This window comes from Peromyscus leucopus, chromosome 3 (genome assembly GCF_004664715.2).
Source record: "Peromyscus leucopus breed LL Stock chromosome 3, UCI_PerLeu_2.1, whole genome shotgun sequence".
Taxonomy (NCBI): Eukaryota; Metazoa; Chordata; class Mammalia; order Rodentia; family Cricetidae; genus Peromyscus; species Peromyscus leucopus.
In genome coordinates, this window is record NC_051065.1 from 56,396,091 (window position 1) to 56,418,738 (window position 22,648).

The window sequence follows — 22,648 nt, forward strand, 5'->3', positions numbered from 1 at the left end:
ATTCTAAACCCAAACTGTAGTACTGTATGTCTATATGTCTTAAATTTAACGTATTCAACACTGAACTCCTAATCTCCCCACCCTGAATTACTTTTTTATTGCCGTGATAAAACAGCAGCTTAAGAAGGATTTGTATTGACTTTAATTTTGACTGGCAGTTTAAGAGGATGTGTACAGTCCATCTTAGTGACAATGACGTGGTGATGGCTGTGTGAGGTCACCCTGCATCTGCCATCAAGAAGCAGAAATGAAAGCTAGTGATCAACTCATGTTCTGTTTTTCCCTTTTTATTTGTGTCTAGGACTCCAGCCCGTGCAAGGGTTCCACCACATCCAGGGTGGTTCTTCCTCTGTGGTTAAACTTCTCTGGAAATACCCTCACAGATACGCCCAAATAAATGTGTGTTTCCTGGGTCACTCTGAATCCAGTCCAGCTGAAAACTGGTTGAGAATGAAGATTAACCAGCACACCTGCCCCAGTTTGCGCTTCACATCAACCCACCCCCCATGTGAGTTCATGTTAACCCAGTCTCCTTCCGTTGCCCGGGCCCAAAGCCTTAAAGTCATCTTTGATTACACTCTCCTCTCATATCCCACACCCAGTCTCTTAAGTAGTCCCATGGCTCAGAATATACTCAAGTGCAGCCACTTGCCTCCATTCCATGGGATCCTAAGCAAACCCACCACCCTCTCCATCACCTAGATCATTGTGATCACCTCCTAGATTATCTCTGTACCTACTGTGCCTCCAATAGTTCTCAAGCCAGAAGCCAGAAGGATCACACAGGATGGGTGTCAAGACTCAGGAATTTCCAGGAATAGATAGTCCCTTGTAGATGACCAAACAGGGGGTGTGGTGACCCTAACATAAAAACCACCTGTGGGGGCGGGGAGGGTAAGGAAGTGGGTAAGAAATCATGCATGGTCTCAGGCCCTCCTGCTCACAAGGAAAGATTCTGTCCAGAGAAAGGTGTTGGATCTCAGGGGCACCTTCTCTGGAAGAAGTCCAGGGAATATTCTAGTGGAAGATGGACCAGCAATGGACACTTACTTGGATAAAGCATCATCCAGAGGAAAGGGCAGCCTGACTACTCTCCCTAAGGAAGTGCTCAGGTCTCCGGTCTGAGAGATGAAGACTCCCCTCTCTGCCTCTGCTTCAAGTACCAATAATCAAGACAGAAACCAAAGACGAGGCCAAGGTGGTGGGACATATGAGATGTAAGAAGACATAGAAACTAGCCTCTGACATTTATTTACCTCTGGGCCCCAGGACTTCACTCGATGGCCCACTCCCCAGGAAGATGAAACAGAAACCTGGGTGGGACCCATGGAAAGGAAAGCTTAAGTCAGGAAACTACCTCCCTTCCAGTAGTCTAACTTGAGTTACTAAGACCTGAGCTTCCACACAGGGAATTAGGGTCAAATCCCCATACCAGTAAGAAATGGGAGATGTGTGGATCATGTAGCTGACACATATCTCCATACAGAATCTGGCAGGAAGTGCATGGACTGGTATTCTGGCTAGCTTCTCTCTGGAGTCACAGCAATATTTGCAGTAGAAGGCATGGTGTATGTTGGCCTGACTATCTAATTATAAAGCTAAGTGATAGAGAATGGGCTTGTGGTTTTCCTGTATCTGAAAGTCAACCCCACATCCTTTTGCACTGGTGTAAACACTCCTCTAGATCCCCAAATGCAGACTCATAAACAGGATAAACCATGGCTTCCGGAAAACTATCCATTTCTGAGTTAGAAATGGCCACCTCAGGCTGGAGAGATGGCTCAGTGGATTCTGCTCTTCCAGAGGACCTGAGTTCATTTCCCAGATGGCAGCTCACAACCATCTGTAACTCCAGTTCTAGGGCACCCAACACCCTCACACAGAATATACACAGGCAAAACACCAGTGCACATTAAATAAATAAATGTAATTTAAAAAGAAAAAAGGAAATGGCCACCTCATACCTACGCCCCACACCACACCCAGAGAAAATCCCAACTCATGTGTTCATCAGCTATGGGTCCACTGGCTTCCCTGAACACCTTCCCATCACCCTCTGCTTGCTGCTGTGAGATTGCCTGGAGCCTGTGTGTACAGCCAACACCCTCTCGTGCACAAATTGGCTAAAAATCCTCACACCATGCACATTTGAGAGAAGAAATGTGGGAGAGGAGTGAGGCTGGCAGCTACTGACTCTGCTTTCTGCAGAATCCCCCCACAAAAACTCCCACTGTGTGCAGAATGTCTGATGAACACCCACGGTAGTTGGCCATTCATCCATCATTCATCCAAGCTACGTCTAGGAAACCCTGGGATACAACCCCACTTTGTCTGGTGGAAAACCCCACAGAGTATGGTTACAGGAGGACAAGAAGTTCCTTAGGCATCCTTTTCCCACATTCAACCACACGCCTTGCTTCAGAGATACAAGTTCCTAAATAAGCTGGACTTATTTGCCCCGTAAGGAACTGTACTTAAAATGTGTGTGTGTGTGTGTATGTGTGTGTGTGTGTGTGTGTGTGTGTGTGTGTGTGTTCATATGAGCAGAAATACCAGGAGTACAGTATTATTATCATCTTTTGAAGATTTTATGCAACAAGTACCATTCATCCTCCCAAAAAATTATGAAATAAAAGTCTCTAGATATGGACTTGGACCAGAAGAAAAGCCACTAAAATAGGAGGAAACAGCTTTGCCAGGCATCAGAATTTTATATTAGGTGCCAGCATTAGTTTGGAGGTAGGAAAGGCCCTAATAAGCTCAGGAGAAACTTTCTGGGTAGCAAAAGCACACTAATAGGATGTCTACTTGAGAACAATTATCTTATTGTTGTGTTTGAGATAATGTCTCATGTAGCTGAAGTGGGCTGGGCTTCCAGATGTGCAACATCAGCATGGGGGAACATCTTTAGAAATGCTTTATGTTTAGAAGAGAATGGTGGCCTGGGAGAACAGCAAGGCAAGTTTCCTAGATCATTCATTTCTTCCCTTTCCACAACTATTAGTACTTCATATCTACACATGAAAATCACAGAGACAGGTATGGTAAGACCTTGGTCTTTGTTCTATTTTCAGTCTTTAAATAAATGGATCAGAACTTTTTGAAAAATATTCAAACTAGATATTGAATATCATAGAGTCTCAGAAAGTGGCAGTAACTACGTGCAGCAGAAACAGACCTGCAGCGGCATCATACATTAAATTACAGTCAGGGCTGCTTAATCGGTTGTGGTGCCGGGGATCGAACCCAGTGCTTCATGAACTAGCCCATGTTTTCCCATGAACATGCCAACCCTAAACTATGTTAGACAGGGAAGCTTTCTAAAAGTTCAGTAGAGAAACAGACATCTATTTGCCAAATAGCCAGATTAGAAAAAGAACTAAGTTAAAATTTAAAGTTGCCAGGCAGTGGTGCTGGCGGCGCACGCCTGTAATCCCAGCACTCGGGAGGCAGAGGCAGGCAGATCTCTGTGAGTTCGAGGTCAGCCTGGTCTACAGAGCGAGTCCAGGACAGGCTTCAAAGCTATAAAGAAACCCTGTCTCAAAAAAACAAAAAAAAAATTAAAATTGATTAACTAGAATCAAAAACGCAATGCAGCCTTTGAGGTGGCTTGGTCGGTAAAGGTACTTTCCACCACGCCTGATGGCCTGAGTCTCATCCCCAGAATCTACATGGTAGAGGGAGAGAGCTGACGGCCACAAGTTGTCCTCTGACCTCCACATGCACACTGTGGCATGCACATGTACACACACACACATTCACACACGCATGTACTCAGGTATGTATGCCTGCAATCACACTAAATAAATAAATGCAAAAACTTTTTTTAAAACCTCATTGGATGAATTTAACAGCACTTTAGGGCATGTAAAGAAATAATTATCAAAGCAGAAAATGGGTCAAGGGTTATGAACAATTTGAAAAGAAAAAAAAAAGGAAGAAGAAATAGAAAGGCCTCGGGCCTCTGAGGATACAGGAAATTGGAATCAAATATCATCACCAAACAATCTGAAAACTGGCCTCTTCGTTTTTGTCTGGCTTCTGAAAATGAAGTTGTAGGTTACGAAGCAATCTGAAATCTCAGGAGCCTGGTACCTCCATGGAGAGGAAGGGCACGAACGTGGGGCAAATCCTTCCAGATGCCATGTGAGACAGATAACTAGAGGAATCCAACTAACACGTTAACTCTGATGCTAGAGGCCGAGCGGAGGAAGTAGGAGCCCGGGACAGCAGTCCATTGGAAGCTCCCACACAGTGCACACAGAGGGCTGGAGTGAAGGAAAACCCTGGGGTTGTCCTTGGAATGCAGGGAGGGAAGGGGAAATACAAAGAGGGGGCTCACAGTTAAATTATGTTCTAGGACCGTAACAAGGTGGAAGCGGAAGTGGGCAGCAGGGACATTTGGGGAAACCCACCAAACATTACACAACCGACCTCCAAAGCTGCCCAGGGTCAAGGTCGGAGCCCCTGGGAAAATTAGAAAGTTCTTAGATGTGAATGAAAATAAAATCAAAATGTATAGGGTGTGGCTGGGGTTGAGGACATGGGCTCCAAGCATAACGAAGAGCAAAATAAAACTAAAGCAAAGAGCAGGGAGGAAATAAAGAAAAATGAGACTCAGGCTAGAGATGCAGCTTAGTGCCAGAGCTCAGGCCTACCATGCCGAAAGCCCTGGCTTCAATCCCAACCCTACCCAAAAGAGAAGAAAACTGAAAACAGGAAAAACATCAGTAAAACAAAAAAGTAGTTAATTTTTGTTTAAATCAATATGTGACCAATTTTTTCTAGATAAATTTTTTTCTAGTTGCAACCCCTTTGGAGGTCAAACAACCCCTTCACAGAAATTGCATATCAGATATCCTACACATCAAATATTTACATTATTATTATTATTGATAACAGTATCAAAATTATAGTTATGGTGTAACAATGAAAATAATTTTATGGTTGGGGTCACCACAACATGAGGAACTGTATTAAAGGGTTGTAGCATTAGGAAAGTTGAGAACCACTGCTCTAGAGTGAACAGAGGGGGTTGGGGAGATTACTATAGACTTTATGGATAATTTTTAAGTGAAAATTTAAAATACTACAAACTACTCTACTATAAATGAATATTCTTTTGTTTGTTTGTTTGTTTGTTTTTGAGACAGGGTTTCTCTGTGTAACAGCCCTGGCTGTCCTGGACCTCACTCTGTAGACCAGGCTGGCTTCGAACTCACAGAGATCTGCCTGCCTCTGCCTCTTAAGTGCTGGGATTAAAGGCGTGCGCCACCACTGTCCAGCTAACCTGGATATTCCTATATCTAGTCTTATTATTGAATCTTTAGATGAATGGAGAAAGACACAGTAGTTTTCAGCCATAAAGAAGAACAAAATTATGTCATTTGCAAGAAAATGGATGAAATCTGAGATCCTCATATTAAGCAAAATAAGGGAGGCTCAGGCCAGTGAGATAGCTGAGCAGGAAAAAAGTTTGCTGTTAAGCCTGGTGACATGAGTTCAGTTCCCAGAACCTGTATGATAGAAAGGAAGAAGCAACTCCTGACAGTCCCTTTGTCCTCCACACACACCTGCCTCAGCACACTCATTCACCCACACCCCACACACAAGTAAGTAAATGCCTGGCTAGTTTTATGTCAGCTTGACACAACTAGAGTCATCAGAGAGACAGGATCCTCAGCTGAGAAAATGCCTCCATAAGATCTAGCTGTAGGGGGCTGGAGAGATGACTCAGGGTTAAGAGCACTGACTGCTCTTCCAGAGGTCCTGAGTTCAGTTCCCAGCACCCACATGGTGGCTCACAACCATCCGTAATGAGATCTGGTGCCCTTGCCTGCAGGTAGAACACTAAATACATAATAAATAAATCTTAAAAAAAAATCCAGCTGTAGGCAAGCCTGTTGGGCATTTTCTTAATGAGTATTGATGTAGGAGGACCCAGCCCATTGTTGTGGGGACACCCCTAGACTGGTGGTCCTGGGTTCTATAAGAAAGCAGGCTGAGAAAGCCATGAAGAGCAAGCCAGTAAGCAGCACTCCTCCGTGACCTCTGTGTCAGCTCCTGCCTCCAGGTTCCTGACTGGTTTGAGTTCCTGTCCTGACTTCTTTCATGAACAGTGATATGGAAGCATATGACAAATAAACCCTTTCCTCCCCAAGTTGCTTTGGTCATGGTGTTTTATCACAGCAATAGTAATCCTAACTAAGACAGTAAGTGTAATTTTAAAAAAAAAATGAAAATAAATAAATGAAACTCAAAAAGACAAATATCACAATTTTCTTCCTATGTAGAACCTAGATGGTGTCTCTCTCTCTCTCTCTCTCTCTCTCTCTCTCTCTCTCTCTCTCTCTCACACACACACACACACACACACACACACACACACACACACACACAGCATGAAGATGAAGAAGCATGAAAACTGTTTGGGAAAAGGAAAGGGAATAAATGGAAGAGTGACAAGGGCAATGGGGATTGTGAAATATAAACTTAGGATGTATATGAATGAAAATATCATAGGGAAACTCACCACTTTGTCCAATGGAGAGAAACCTCTAAAGTCAATGAACACACAGTTGATGCCGTAGTCATGAGGACCACTACTACACTACATGATATGGATACTGCAAAAGAATACTCCAGTGCAAAAACCATGAACGTGTGGTTTAAAACCTTCCGACACAGAGGAGATTGTTCCTGTGCCAACTCTCCTCTCTGTAGACTGGACACTGGGTATCGTTCATTCAGTAGAGTCTCCACAGCCACATAGAACGAAAGGAAAGGTGACTCATCAGATTACAGGATGTTTTGAGAGATGTTCCACCATCCCCTGGGACCATGTTGACCTTGGAGGCCAAGGGGCAAAAGACTGTCTTTTGAATCCCTTTGCCCACATTAGTATACCCCGCCCCCATTATGGCTGTTGAACACCAAGAAGGTCAGTTACACTAGCCTGCTACTTTTAACTACTTACTGTGTGATGTTTAGATAAAGCTTGAGCAAGACCCAAACACTTTAAAACAAACCTCAAGTAGACACATATTTTGTTCTTTAGAGGCAGTTTTTATAACTGCTACCAAGAACAGATCAATAACTTAAGAGAACTCCACTGATTTAAGTAGAAGATTGGTATCAAAGTATTGAACTTTGACCTGAGAAATTTTAAGGTCATACATACCACCAAAAGAAAAAAATCTTATCTTTTTTACATGTAATTACAAAAAATATTCAGACCTTTGTAACTTGCTTAGGTTTTTCAGCTCTCTTTGGACAAGCACGCTGGGTTCATCACTCTTGAGTCCAGTTTTGGAGACTGTGGTGGTTTGAAAGAAAATAGCCCCCAAAGGGAGTGGCACTATAAGGAGGTGTGGCCGGCCATGTTGGAGGGAGTGTGCCATTGTGGGCATGGGCTTTGAGGTCTCCTTGGCTCAACCTTTCCTCAGTGTGACACGCAGATCGTTTCTTGTTGCCTGCAAGATGTGGGACTCTCAACTACTTCTCCAGCACCACATCTGCCTGCATGCCACCATGACCCACCATGATGAAAATGTACTGAACCTCTGAAATGTAAGGGAGCCATCCCAATTAAATGTTCTCCTTCCCCTCTGTCTCTTTCCAGGGCCAGTCAAGGATTTCCTTTCTTCCCTCCATCTGGCACTTTTACAAATAAAACCAGTGATGTGCTTTCGGGGTCTTCCAGACAGGCCAGCTGGAGAGGTATCCCACCTGCCATGCCCATGTCCCCACTGAGCTCTAAGAGGCCAGGGCAGTCCTTAAATCAACTCCATAGTGGCAGTTAGGGAAAAAATGAGAATGGAAGGCAGACGCTGGCTAAGCTTCCCAGGGTAAAAAGACACCAAAGAAAAGCGACCAGTTTCCTTCTTGGCTAAAAGCTGGAAATGTCCTTGGTCCAGCCCCACATGGAGGTGAGACATGCCGGAAGTGTTTGGGGGCTCTGATCCCTGGTCTGGCTTCTACATGACTTTAGTGTTACCTCTTCAGATGGAGAGTGAACACAGCAGCAGCTATTCCGTTAAGGGAAAACTCTTTCTGGTCAAGAGAACAGAATCTCAGGCCCAGGCAGAGACCTAACATTACAGTTGGGCACTAACCATCGCCACCCCTAGGAAGGTAGGCTTAAGGGATAGGCAGAATAACTATCCCTTTAATGAAACTTTTTTTTTTTTTTTTTTTTTTTTTTTTTTTTGGCTTTTCAAGACAAGGTTTTTCTGCATAGCCCTGGCTGTTCCTGTCCTGGAATTCACTCTGTAGACCAAGTTGGCCTTGACCTCAAAGACCCACCTACCTCTGCCTCCCCGGGTGCTGGGATTAAAAATTTTTGACCCACACTCAGCCAAAAACAAAATCATAATAAAAGGAAATGCAAGCCAATATCCTTCACACACACACACAGTTTCAAAAGTCTCAGACATACTGATATGTGTTATCAAAGGCATAATAATTGAGTCATCATAATCAAACAACTTTATTCCAGAAATTCGAGAATAGCCCAACAAATCCAAAATAAGTGAGTGCAATTCACGGAGTCAGTAGATAGAATGATACCAACGGGAGCAGGAAAAGCACGTAACAAAATTCATCATCTAAACTCACAGTGGGACAGGGAAGTGACTTCCTGAGTAGAGGCACCTGCTGCCAAGCCTGATGACCTGAGTTCCATCCCCAGGATCCTCATGGTGGAAGGATAGGATTGACTCCTGCAAGTTGTCCTCTGACCTCAACAGGTGCACACGTACATGAGCACACAAACACTTATAAATAAATAAATAAATAAATAAATGCTGTGTAACTTTTAACAAAATAAAACTCTCAACAAATTAAGAATAGTAAGGAACTTCTCAAGGTGAGAAATGGCATGGTTAAAACCCTACAGCCAGCAGAATCCTTCACGGTAAAACACTTTATTACGTTATATTTTAGTGGTCAAAAAAAGCAAACCTTCTCTCACATCCATTGGGAATAAAGCAAAGATGCCCACCTTCCACATGCATATACAGCATCACACTGGACACCCTAACCAGTGTAAAAGGAGAAGATATTGGAAACATACAGTTGGAAAGAGAGATCTGGAGATAGAGAGCTCTGAAATCGAGCCAGGCCCAGGGAGCAATCCTCAGCTGTTTTCCATTTTGTTTTGTTTGTTTTTAAATCATATTGGATACAATAAATGACCATCCTTAATTAACAATGATTGCTTGCACCAAAACACTACCAAAAAAGCTACAAGAGACAAAAAGTGAGTTTGTCAAGGATCCAGGGCATCAAGTCAAGGCACAAAATTATTTTATTCCTAAAATCTACCAATTAGAAATTTTAAATTTATATATATATATATATATATGCATATACATATGGTAAACTGATTTCGTCAAAAGGACATAATTTGTTAATTAGAAAATGGTCCTTTCAACAAATGGTACATACTGACATACATATGCAAAAAGAAAATGAACTACAATCCATACCTTGCTCTGGGTATAAAAGCTAGCTCAAAAGGAATAAAAGACCTAACTGTAAAAGCTAACGCTATAAAACTTCTAGAAGAAAACAGAAGAGAAAATCGTGAAGGCCTTAGGCAACCGTTCCTTAGCAACCAAGTGTCAAGCCTGAGAGAAAACAGCAAGTTAGACTTTATCAAAATTTAAATTTTTTGCTTCATGAAAGATACGACTAAGAAAGTAAAAATGCATGCTACATACTGGGAGAAAATATTTGTGAATCATTGACAAAAGATTGCCATCTCGAACACATAAACACCTCTCAAAATTCATCAATAACGAAACAATTTCTGAGGGCCGGAGATGTCTTAGAGATTAAGATTCTGCCCTTTCTGGGGACCTGAGTTTAATCTCTAGTACCTATACTGGGTGGTTCACAACTGCCTGTAACTCCAGCTCTAATCTTCCAGATCCAGAAGGAGATCTGATGTTTATCCATTTTTACCTCCAGAGGTACCTACATTCATGTGTACACACACACACACACACACACACACACACACACACACACACACACACTCACACACACAACCTTCTTTTTATTTTTTTTTAAGATAATGTCTCTCATTCTGTAGCCCAGGCTGTCCTAGAACTCACAATGTAGCCTGGGCTGGTCTCGAACTTGCAATCCTCCTGTTCCCCCTCCCAAGTGTTGGCATTAGAGGGACCAGCCTGTACAACCAGATCCTTATTTTTCTTCCTTTATTTGTGTGAATGGTGTTTTGCTCACATGTGCATCTGTGTACCACATGACTGGTGCCAGCAGAGGTCAGGAGAGGGTATCAATTCCCTGGAACTGAGGTTACAGACAGTTGTGAGCTGCCATGTGGGTGCTGGGAATCGAACCTGGGTCCTCTGTAAGAGTAACAAGTGCTCTGAATCACTGAGCCATCTCTCCAGCCCCAAACACACACACACACCACACACACACACACACACCACCACCACCACCACCACCACCACCACCACCACCACCACCACCACATTATATTTACGTATGCAAGTGCATAATATACAAAATCTGCCCTGGAAATGGATGCTCACACCTGCAATCCAGTACTCAGGAGGCAGAGGCAGGATGATTGCCCAGAGTTTAAAGTCAGTCTGATTTATATAATGAGTTCTAGGTCAGCCAGCTTACACAGCTAGACCCTGTCTCAAAGAGCATGCACACACACACACACACACACACACACACACACACACACACACACACACACACACACACACACACACACACACACACACACACACAGTCTAGCCCAGACATGGCTTTTACCTAAATCCCAGCTATTTGGGAGGAGGAGAGAGAAAGATCACTGAGTCCAGGAGCTGAAAGCCAGCCATGGCAACACTGTCTGCTGTAATAAAATACTGAAGTAGGATAACTTATAAACAAAAAGAGATTATTTATCTCTTTATTATTTATCCATGCCTGGTGGCCTAATGATCCCACTAAGCCCCATCTTTTCTAGGTCCCACAACCTCTTAGCCTTGGGGCCAAGCTTCCAACCCATGAACCTCTAGGAAACACATATAAACTATAGCAAGAACAAAAAAGAAAGAGAGAAGAAAGAAAGGAAGGAAGGAAGAAAAAAAGAAAGAAAGAAGGAAGGAAGGAAGGAAGAGAAGAAGAAAGAAGAAGGAAGAAGAAGGAAGAAAGAAAGAAAGAAAGAAAGAAAGAAAGAAAGAAAGAAAGAAAGAAAATGATTTCCAGGAGTTAGGAAAACATCTGACTTCCAAGAGGCTCAGGGAAATGTGGAGGTGGAGAAATCAGTTCTACCTTTTGATTGTAGTGGTGCTACACCACCATTCATATCTGTCACACTTCAAAACTACAAACTGCAAAGGATTAATTTTACTATGTGTACATCAATACCTTGTTTTTATAATAGAAACAATGGAAGTGGTACTAGCCATTTGAAAATATGTGCAGCTTTGTTCACAAGAGAGAAACACTGACTAGACTGCCCTGAGACACCATTTCTCACCTGCCAGACTGGCAAAAAGCCCCAAAGTATGATGCACACCCCATTGGACGGCCTGTGGAGAAGTGGATACACTCATATATTGCTAATGAGAACACAAAACTGTGCACCCCCATGGAGGCAATTTTGTCAATAATCAAATTAGCATGCATTTATCCTTTAACTCTGAAATAAGTATTCTAGACATCTCAAAAAGACATTAGTTAAAATATAAAATGACATAAACACAATTCTGTTCACTGTAGCATTCTTAGTAATAAAAAGCCTGGAAGCAAGCCAGCTGTCCATCATCAAAGAACTGATTGTATCGTCTACAATGCATTCACAAATAGACTATGCAGCCACCAAAAGGCACAATCCAGCCTACACTGCTAAATTAATAAGGAATGGTAGCGGGAAAGCAGGCTTGGTGTGTCTCGCTTTCTCTTCCGTTGCTGTGATAAAATACCCAGACAAAAGCAACTGAAGAGAGATGGAGCTTATTCATCTCACCATCCAGGTACCAGTCTATCATTACAGCAAAGTCAAGGCAGCGAGAGCCTGGGGCAGGCAGTCACATTGCATCCACAGTTACAAAGCAGAGAGAGAGAGAGAGAGATGAATGCATACTAGTGTTCAGCTCAACTGTTCCATCTCTACAGTCCAGGAGCACCTGTCCAGGAATGGTCTCACCCACGATTAAGATGGCTCTACCCACATCATTTGACATAATCAAGCCTCTCTCTCTCTCTCTCTCTCTCTCTCTCTCTCTCTCTCTCTCTCTCTCTCTCTCTCTCTCTCACACACACACACACACACACACACACACACACACACACACCACCGAGCATGCCCAGAAGCCCATCTCCCTAGTGTTTCTAGCTTCTGTCAAGTTGACAACTAAGACCAACCCTCACAGTGCGTCAACAGCTTATTTTACCTATGTAACAACAAAATAATAGGAAGATAAAGCATAAAAGCATTTCAATTATTTCCCACAAAGAGAGAAAGCAAATGACTGGAGAAACAGGTTAAAAAGGGCAGGTTTTGTGGAATGTGGAGAGCTATGAAAATAGTTTACACAGTATTCATATATAGTAAAATCTGACTTATATAAGTAAACCTGTCTAATATATATGTCTTAGTTACTATTCTGTTGCTATAAAGAACACCATGACCAGGACAGTTCTTATAAAAGAAAGCATTTAATTGGCTTGCTTACAGTTTTAGAGATGTTCCATTATCATCATGGTGGGGGAGTGGAAGGCAGGCACGGTGCTGGGGAAGGAGCTGAGAGCTCTGAGAGCTTTCCGTCCTGATCCACAGGCAGTAGGCAGAGAGAGAAAGGCACTGGGCTTGACATGGAATTTTGGAACCTCAAAACCCAACCCAGTGACACACTTCCTCCAACAAGACCGCACTTCCTAATCCTTTCCAAACAGTTCATCATCTGGGGACTAAGCATGCAAATATATGAGCTTCTCCGGGGAGGGTCTCATTCAAACCCCCGCAATATGCGTTATGATCTGAATGTGCATTGTCTCCACAGGCTCATGTGTTTGGACATTTAGCCCCCAGATGATGGCGCTGTCGGGTTGTGGAGCTTTTAGGAAGTGGCCCCGGCTGGAGGAAGGGAGCTTCTGGGGCAGGGTGGATCTTCTGCTCGCCACCCAACTGAAATGTCAGCCAGCAAGTCGCCATACACGTTTGCCACCCCAGAGCCTCCTATACTGTGCCTTCCCCATCGTGACGGACTGCACCCCCTCAAAGTGTGAACCAGAATAGATAACCCACTTACATTGCCTCCTGTCAGTGAAAAAAGTAGTGAACCCACGAGGAGGCCATCTAGTTGGCAACACAAACACAAATTATCAGAGTGAATTAACCAAACAACCCTAGTTATTGAATAAATAAACGTCAGGAAAACCCTAAATAACCATGTGTACACGCTATGGGGAAGCCAAAGGAGAGATGCTGTTGGTGTCGGGGTTTTGGTGTTGTAGAACAGAGAACATTAAGTAAAATCCTGTAACCCTGCATCCAAATGGAAAAAACAAGGATGAACTTGAGGCTTATCGTTCTCTTTAAAATACATACTTTATGGCTCTGTTTACTGAAAAGACTTTAAAAAATAAAAACAATGACTAATCCAGAAACAAGTTGGCCCTTAGCATGTGGATTACGGTATTCTTCTTCAAACACTATTGGCCCATGGCTCAGCAGGTAAGGGAGTTCGGTACCAAACCTGACAGCCAGAGTCTGCTCTCTGAGAGTGTCTGGGGAACCAACGGACCCCCACAAGTTGACCTCTAACCTCCGTGTGCCCATGTGGCACCTACCATGCCCCACAAAATATTAAAAATTGATTACAAATTAAATACTATTTCTCACTAAAAGAAACCAGAGCTACTCCAAGTCCTGATTTGACTGATTCCAAGTCAAAGCAGGAAACGTCATGAAATGGAGGCAACATCTCTTCACAGGCAAAAGAAAAGAAAGAAACCCAAGCAGGCTCAGGCACCACCTCAAGGACTCTATGCTGGGCAAATGTGAACAGTGTAAGCACAAATAAGGCTGGTCATCGCCACGACAGAACGACGTCATAACGGTTCGCTCTCTACTTCACTGGTCACTTTGGAAGCCATCAGAGACAGAACTGTCAAAGCGAAGGAATTAAACACTCGCCTTGCCTTACTGTAGTTTCCAGTAGGCAAGCAGGGGAAGTTTCTCCCTGTCAAGGTATTCCTGCTAATGAATGAAGAAAGAACAATAGAATCATAGTATCGCCACATTTTCCAGCCCCTGATGAATGAACTCATCAAAGTAATAATGACTAATGCCAGCTAATATCATAAAAAGAAGAGAAAGGAGCAGACAGTGGGAGCTTCCTGATAGCAGTATGCAAAATAACCCATCAGCTGCTCTTAAGAAGACATCTTAATCAAATCAAGCCTGGGACTAACTGCTCAGTTACAGGTGACAGAGGAAACGGGAGCATGCTCGCTGATACAGTAGGAAATCAGCAAAACACAGACAGCAGGGAACCAGGCCACAACCCACCCACCTCCCCAGCAGTCACACACAAAGCAGAGCTGGAGGGAGCCTGGATATGACATGTTAATGACTTGTAACTCATGGGTCTCCGTCAGACCATAGTTCAAATGAAGAAAACCAGATGTTGATAATATGATGAGTTCTCAAACTTCTAGGTGGAATAGTGTGCAGTTTGTTTTAAAACTGAATTTTAGAGATGCGATAGGAAATATTAAGAATGAGATTAAATGGCTTCTTTGACTTTTGACTAAGGTCAGTGGGAAATGGGCTTACAGGATACAGTTTTTTCTAAACAGTCTTGAGGAATAGAGAAACAGGAATGAAGGTATCAATGAGACAAGATTAGTCACATTGAATCTAAGTATAGGCCCCTTGGGAGTTTGTTATAGTTTTAAAGAAAAACAATAAGTACACGCTCAATTGATGCACAAAGACTCAGTAAAAGCAGAGGGGCTGGAGAAATGGCTGCCAGGAAGTACTTGGTGCGCCAGGATATGGACATGAGTTTGATCCCCGACACTCATCTAAAAAAGCCAGGTGCAGTGAGGCGCACCTGTAATCCCAGTGCTGGGAGGTGGCGGGCGACGAAAGGACCCCTGGGGCTAGACAGGCAGCTAGTCTAGCCAAACCAGTGAGTCCCAGCTCAGTGAGAGACCCTGTCTCCAAAGGTAAGGTAGAGAACAGTTGGGAAAGACATCTAACATTGACCCCTGGCCTCTGGATGTGCACACACACGTGCACTCACACCTGCATGTCTCCGAATACACGCATACAAATGAAAGAAAGAAACCCAGAACAGGCAGGGAAAATAGAGTGTGTATTTGGATACAGGTAGGACAAGTCTGTCACCCACCCTGGGGAGAAAGAAGCAGGAGACTATTGAATTCAAGGACAGCATGGACACCTAGCTAGACTTTACCTCCCAAAATATTGCACTTGACGTAGGCATGGTGGCTCTCATGTGTAAGCCCAACCCTGAGGAGCTGAAGGAGTGGGTTTGGCACCAGTTCAAGGTCAGTGTAGGCTACAGAGTGTATTCCAGGCAAACCCGGGACACAGAGTGAAACTGTCTCATTGCATTGAACAGAAAATGGCAGCGAATACCTCTGATCCCAGCACTCAGAAGACAGGTGGATCTCTGTGAGTTCAAGGCCAGCCTGATCTACATAGGGAGTTCCTGGACATCCAGGGCTACATAAAGAGACCTTGTCTCAAAATGAAAGAAGAAAAAGCTAACAGACATAAGTTACTGCACAAAAAATAAAAGTGTATACATATCCAAATAAGCTGGTAGTTTGCATAATCAGTATCATCAACGTAAATAAACTGCATGGGCTGTGTAAAAGTCAAGTGTTACCAGACTTCACTTTTAATATAATATACGGCTGCTTTCAAGGTACATATCAAAAAAAATGAGGTTGCATAAATATCAAAGGGACATGGATTAAAAATGTGTATCTTGTAAATGTTTGCCAAAGACAACAATTATAGTCACACTAAACAAGAACAAAACCATTTTTTGATGAATGAGAGACCAAAATCAAGCCAGTAGCTACTTCAGGGGAGTGGCCAGGGAAGGGGATGTGATGGGGGCATATACCCAGGAGCTTGGGGGTCTCTTTCTCTTTCCTGGGTGGTGGACATTCGAAGCTCTTTTTATATTCTCTACCTTCTGGTATGGCTTGAATCTTTCAGCTTCGGGTTTTTTAACTTCTTATTGAGAGGTTATTACTTATCCGCGGGAGGTTGTAAACAGCAGAGTGGACCCCTCCACCCTTTCTCAGTCTGCCCTAGAGATTCTCCTCCACTAAGAGGATGCCTATTAACATAAGAAGAGCAGTGGTGCTGCTCCACGTCAGAGTGAGGGTCTCAAGCAATTTGCCAAATGTGTAGACTCCTGTCACTGCCATAAACAGAACCGGTCCACAACCTCAGGACGTTCCCTGGCGACACAGCCACAGGATGACACACGTCTTCCCATTCCTTGCCCCTGGCAACTATTACTTTCTCTCCCAGTGCTATAGCTTGTCACCCTAAACTCTAATACAAAACTATCACGAAACACATGTCCTTTGGAGACCAATATTTGTGTCTCGAGATTACTCAAATCGTTTCACATATGAACCGTTCTTTGCTGTTTCTGAGTAGCTGGGCATAGACTGTGGGTTTACCCACTGAGATATTGTAGAGCATTCTGGCTGTTTGTGGTTTTCGACAATTACAAACAAAGCCAGTATAAGCAATCACATAGACAGTCTGTATACACATCCTTTTTTAAAGAATTTTCTAGGATGTAATTGTGTTAGATTATATAGGATTCTTATTTTTTTTTCAATCTTTTTCTAAGTCATCCTACCAATTTGCTTTCCCAATAACAATACCTGAGAGCTAGTTTTCCCACATCCTCGGCAGCATTTAATATTTGGGATGTTGCTATTGTTTATTTTAACTGATCTCACGGCTGTGTAGTGATATGGTCTCAGCTGCATCTCCCTGACAGCTAGTGATGCTGAACGTTTCTCCAGGCACTTGCTTATCATCTGCAGTCATCTGTGATGAGTGTCATTCCCTGTCTCCTACCTGTTTTCTTGTTTGTTTATTGTTATTATTGAGAGTTTATTGTTGTTATCTCAATATAATCTAGAGATGGGTTCTCTATCAGATATACAGTTATCAGATGTTATTTTCCCAATCTATACCTTGTCTTCTCACTCTCTTCATGGGGTCTTATATGGTGCCAAAGGTTTGTTGTTGTTTTTTGTTAATTTAGATGAAGTTTGGTTTATCAGTTTTTATTTCTTTTGCAGATTGGACTGCGTGTGTTGTGTGCAAGAACTCTTCTCAAGGTCTTACATCTCAGTGTTTCATGATTTTTTAAATCACTTTGTCATAGTGAACTCACTAATAAAATCACCACATGGAAAGATTATGGAAGCCACTTATTCACCAAGTCCCCAGCTCTATGCCCTCAGGGAGCCTCTGTGCAGAGAGAATGGCCATTCTGAACACTTTCACTATCAATTATATGTGTATAGATCCTAGCCTTAGAACATATACATGTTTATGTGTTAGCAGCTGTTAAGTGTAGGTATGAATAACATTTAGACAGGAGACCAAGAATCGATGATACTGGGTTGTGGAGATGGACAGAATGCAGGCAAATGGACACCTGAGTCCTGAGAGAGAATCTAAAGCTAATTGTTTTCCTGGTTTCAATTCTGTCTTGATGTTTTTCTTTTTTTAAGTGAATAAATCCATAAACAGTTTTATAATTTCATGGTTTCCATTAAAATCTGTAATATATTTTAGCTAATGTGCAAAATATATCTTATAGCATTATGACAAGGTGTTTGGGTTTGACAGGATTTCTACACTTTTCTCCCTCCATTGAATTACTTTTACCTTTAAAAAAATAAAACCAGCCACATGTGGTGGCACACATCTTTAATCCCAGCACTCAGAAGGCAGAGGCAGAAGAATCTCTGTGCATTTTAGGCCAGCCTGGTCTACAAAGTGAGTTCCAGGACAGCCAGGACTACACAAAGAAACCCTGTCTCGAAAAACCAATAAATAAATAAAACCACTCTGTGTGTCAATTTGGAAGAAATTAAACTGTTTCAAACAGCAAAGGGCATGGTCATCTATGCAGAACAAGAACATTCTAGGACATTTACAACCAAAGCTCTTAGAACTAGTGAGTGAATTCAGCAAAGTCATAAGATACAACAACAACATTCTGAAATCAGTTATGAAATTATCTCTACTAGCAATGAAGACATGGAAGCCAAAAGTATGATGCTAACTATGATCACTTAGGTACAAATCAAGCCCAAGGCCTTGCCGATGCTAGGCAAGCACTCGGCCACTGAGCTACACCCCAGCCCTTGTTTTTGAGACAAGATTTTGCTATGTAATGCGCTGGCCTCCAAGTTGCAATTCTCCCTCTTCTGCCTCTCAAGTGCTGGCATTTTTAGATATGTGCCACCATGCCAGTCTTGGGCATAATTTTTTAATCAGCATATACAAGACTTCTATGATGAAAATGACAAAATATTAATGAGATAAATCAAAGATATAATTAAGTTGATCAACATACAGTGTTCACGAAGTGGAGGACTCGGCACAGTAAAGACAACAGTTTTCAAAATGATATGTAAGCGTAGTGTAATTATTACCAAAATATCATGAAGTGTATTCAACCAATTTCTACAAATTGCAGCTGAAAATACATCTGTACACATATACACATATATGTATGTAAGTGTAGGGTTAGACCTACTTCAATAAAATACTCTTATGCTTGACTACTTACAGAGACTGGTCAAAAAAGACTTCTCCTCTCCATGAGTTCAATTTACACACAATGCAAATCAGACCCACACATGACATTTGCATGCCACCATATGTCATGCTTGTGCCACTTTGAATTTTCTCCCTTCCTTCACTCTTACCTGAGACCCACATAGAAGACTTGACTCTGTGTGCAGCTGCCTCTTGGGATACATGAGATCCTCAGGTAACTCAAGACTATTCCATTGCTCTCCTCTTGGCCCCTGCCAAGCTAAAAGAGATCCACTGTCTATCTGGACCCCTGGAGATCCACGGTGCCCTCTCGGCTGTATCTTACCCAGGCAGGAATGCCACTCACCCTATTGTCTTCCCACGTTTGTTCTCGGCCTCCACACCCACACTGGCACACAAGAGTCCTAGTCTCATTATGGAGTACTCATCAACATTCACCATGGACACCCTCACAGGTGTCCTCTCTACCCACAAATGTGTTGTCTAGATTTCCATAAATATCAGCAGAGCAAAGGAGATTAAAAGTCAGCTGTGAGCAGGGTAAAGCACAGAGCTCAGTGTGCAGCCCCAAGCAGTGGGAAAGAGTGGGCATCTGGAATGTTTTGACTGTGAAGCCATTCACAAGTCAGTGTGGAAAAGAAAATCTTACAGAAAGGCCAAACTCCATTAAATACCTTCAGCTAGCGATATTTAGGAACTAATTTAGGTTGATCATAAATATAGTTCACCAGATTAGCCCTGACTGTCCTGGAACTCACCCTGTAGACCAAGCTGGCCTCGAACTCAGAGATCCACCTGCCTCTGCTTCCTAAGTGCTGGGATTAAAGGCATGCACCACCACAGCCTGGCTCAATAAGAGTTCTTGGTGTTGTATAAATATCCCCATGATTGGAACCCACTGAATTCCACTGCTCAGATAATTTTCAAGGGAACTTTAAACACCATGCAATTCTTTATATAATACAGTCAAACACTGGGTGCTGACTTCATTATCAGTTGCAGAGAAGGGTGAATCTTTAGTAACAAATTCTGCGTGTGAACCACCTAAGTCCACCCTGAACACCAGATTAATACAGACAAACCATAATGGAAGATAAAAGGTCAAGAAGTCATGGCCTCTGCTCTCTAAGATCTTACAATCTGGTGACAGGAGAGAAGAGCTGTCATGTCAGAGACAACAGAGGTTTGTCTTTGTAATACTTGGAAGTCTACCTTCCATAGGTAAGCTAGCAGGGGGGTGACCTGAATAAATCAAAGTAAGAGATGGCATCATGGCCAGGCTTAGCTAAGTCTCATAGGATGGCTAACGAGCACATGGATGGATGGGTGGATGGATGGATGGATGGATGGATGGATGGATGGATGGACGGGTATGTGGGTGAGTTGGTGGGTGGATGGGTGGATGTGTGGGTGAGTGTGTTGAAGGATGGATGTGGATGGATGGATGGATGGATGGATGGATGGATGGATAGATGTGTGTGGTGTGTGTGGATGTGTGGATGGATGGGTATATGTGTGTGCGTATGTACATGCATGCATGTGGTAGGGTGGGTGGATGAATGGGTAGATGGATATTCGTACATGCATGCATGCGTGCATGCATGGCGGGGTGAGCAAATGGTAGAACAGAAGGTATTTGAATCAGAAGGCTCTCACTAGTCCCACAAAGAGGCAGTCCCCCTCTCCCTACAGAGCTACTGTGAGTTGCCTTCAACAAATGGAAAACATCCAGAGATGATGGCCACCCAGGGAACGCACATGGAACCCCATCTTCCCAGAACTTAAAGTCATAAGTTCCAGGTACCTCAGAGAAGGGTAATTTCATAAGGGAAACACACACTTGAGGGTAAGACCAACTCAAGTTATTGTAGAGGAACCTCAAGCCACTCTTCCTCTGTGAGCTTCAGTCTCTTTGTGTGATAAAGAGACTGGTAATGGGACCAAACTCAGAGGATGGCTGTAAGGAATAAATAAATAATGAAGATAAGAAGTGCTTTACAAGAAATGACTCTTGCCAGTCAATAGCTGTGCACACTTACTCATCAATACAGCGTGTGCTCATCTCTGTTTCTTGCTCCTTCCTGCATCCTTGCACTTCCATCTGGGACCCTTTGCTTCTGTCTCAGGAGTTTGTCTAGGAGGCCATTTCACTCTCAGGTGATGGGGGGGGTAGCTGTCATGGTGTGTGTCCTGCCAGGGACTGAACCCAGGGCCTCTCACATGCTATGTGTGCTCTCAAGTGCTCACTGCCAGGGTGCCCTCCCAGCCCGTCACTCCGCTCCAAAGGGGATCTTCAGGGTAAGGGTTCAGAAAGACAATGGTTTCCCTTTATTTAGCACTTGGGAGGTGTCACCACACTGGCGTGGCTTTCAGCATCTCTGTTGAGGGGTCAGCTAATGACTTCCTTGCTGCTTGTTAGAAAGTTGTGTGTGGGCTGGAGAGGTGATGGGCTGGAAAAGTAGCTCAGAGGTTAAGAGCACTGGCTGTTCTTCCAGAGGTCCTGAGTTCAATCCCCAGCAACCACATGGTGGCTCACAACCATCTGTAATGAGATCTGGTGCCCTCTTCTGGCATATAGATAGACTAATAAATAAGTCTGAAAGAAAGAAAGAAAGAAGAGAGAGAGAGAGAGAGAGAGAGAGAGAGAGAGAGAGAGAGAGAGAGTTGTGTGTATTTTCCTTTCAGGGTGCTCTTGTATTATTGTTCGATCATTCTAAAAGTCTGACTTAATGTTGGCTCAGCTATGAGCCTAGTACTTCCAAAACTCTTCCTTTTTTTCCCCAAATCATTCCCCCTTTCCAATGTACTCTGTAATTCACTTGTTCATGCACTTACTTATGCATACATCTAAATACACACCACATGCATACACAGAGAGAGATACACAGACAGACAGACAGACACATACACACACACACACACACACACACACACACACACACACACAACTCTAAGTTCATCAAGAGCAGGGATTCTTATCTGTTTTGCTCACTGATCACTCTCCAGCCCTAGAACAGTCTCTGGTCCCAGAACAGAACTGCTTGAAACCCCCACTGACCACTCAAGTACCCCTGTTTTTACAAGCAGTACCTAGGCATCCCACCTTTCATCTGGGTACTCAGAACATACTGATGCTCAACTAATGTGGGCCTAGTTAATCCACGCTAGTTAACCTTATTCATTAGCTCCAGGGGCTGCTATGGGCCTGGCTTGTGTCTGCTCCTGTGGACAGGGACACCCTTTACCCTGCACCTTCCCTGCTGGTCTCCTCTGGGCAAAGAAATCAAGTCAGGGAAACATGAACTTCCATTGGACCCTGAGAAATTGAGATTGAGCAGAATGGAAACTCTAGGTCAAATAAATCTGTGGAAATGCAATAAAAATAAATCTGGAGACACAATAAATCAGAAGCTCAGTGTGGGTCAAATGACTTCCTGATGTCAAAATGTAAATGTTAACCCAAAACGCCATGCTTCTGCTCTCTGTGGCCCATTTCACGTCTATTATTTCACATTATCTTCAGAGCCGCTCTAAGATACAAATCATCTCCATCTCAGAAGATGCAAAGCTGATGCTTAGGGGAAAGAAAAGATGCAAACAACGACGAAACCACATGGCAAGGCCAGATCAGAAGTCGGGGGTCCTAGAACAGGGTTCCTACTGGGCTATCTAAGGGTCCCCATGCAGGGGTTCCAAGCCACAGCAGAGATGTGGTCCATCTTCCCAAGACATCAGTTCTAGCCCAAGGTTCACAGAAATAAAAACATCATTTTCATATTACAGCAAATGTATTGTTTTAAGGCT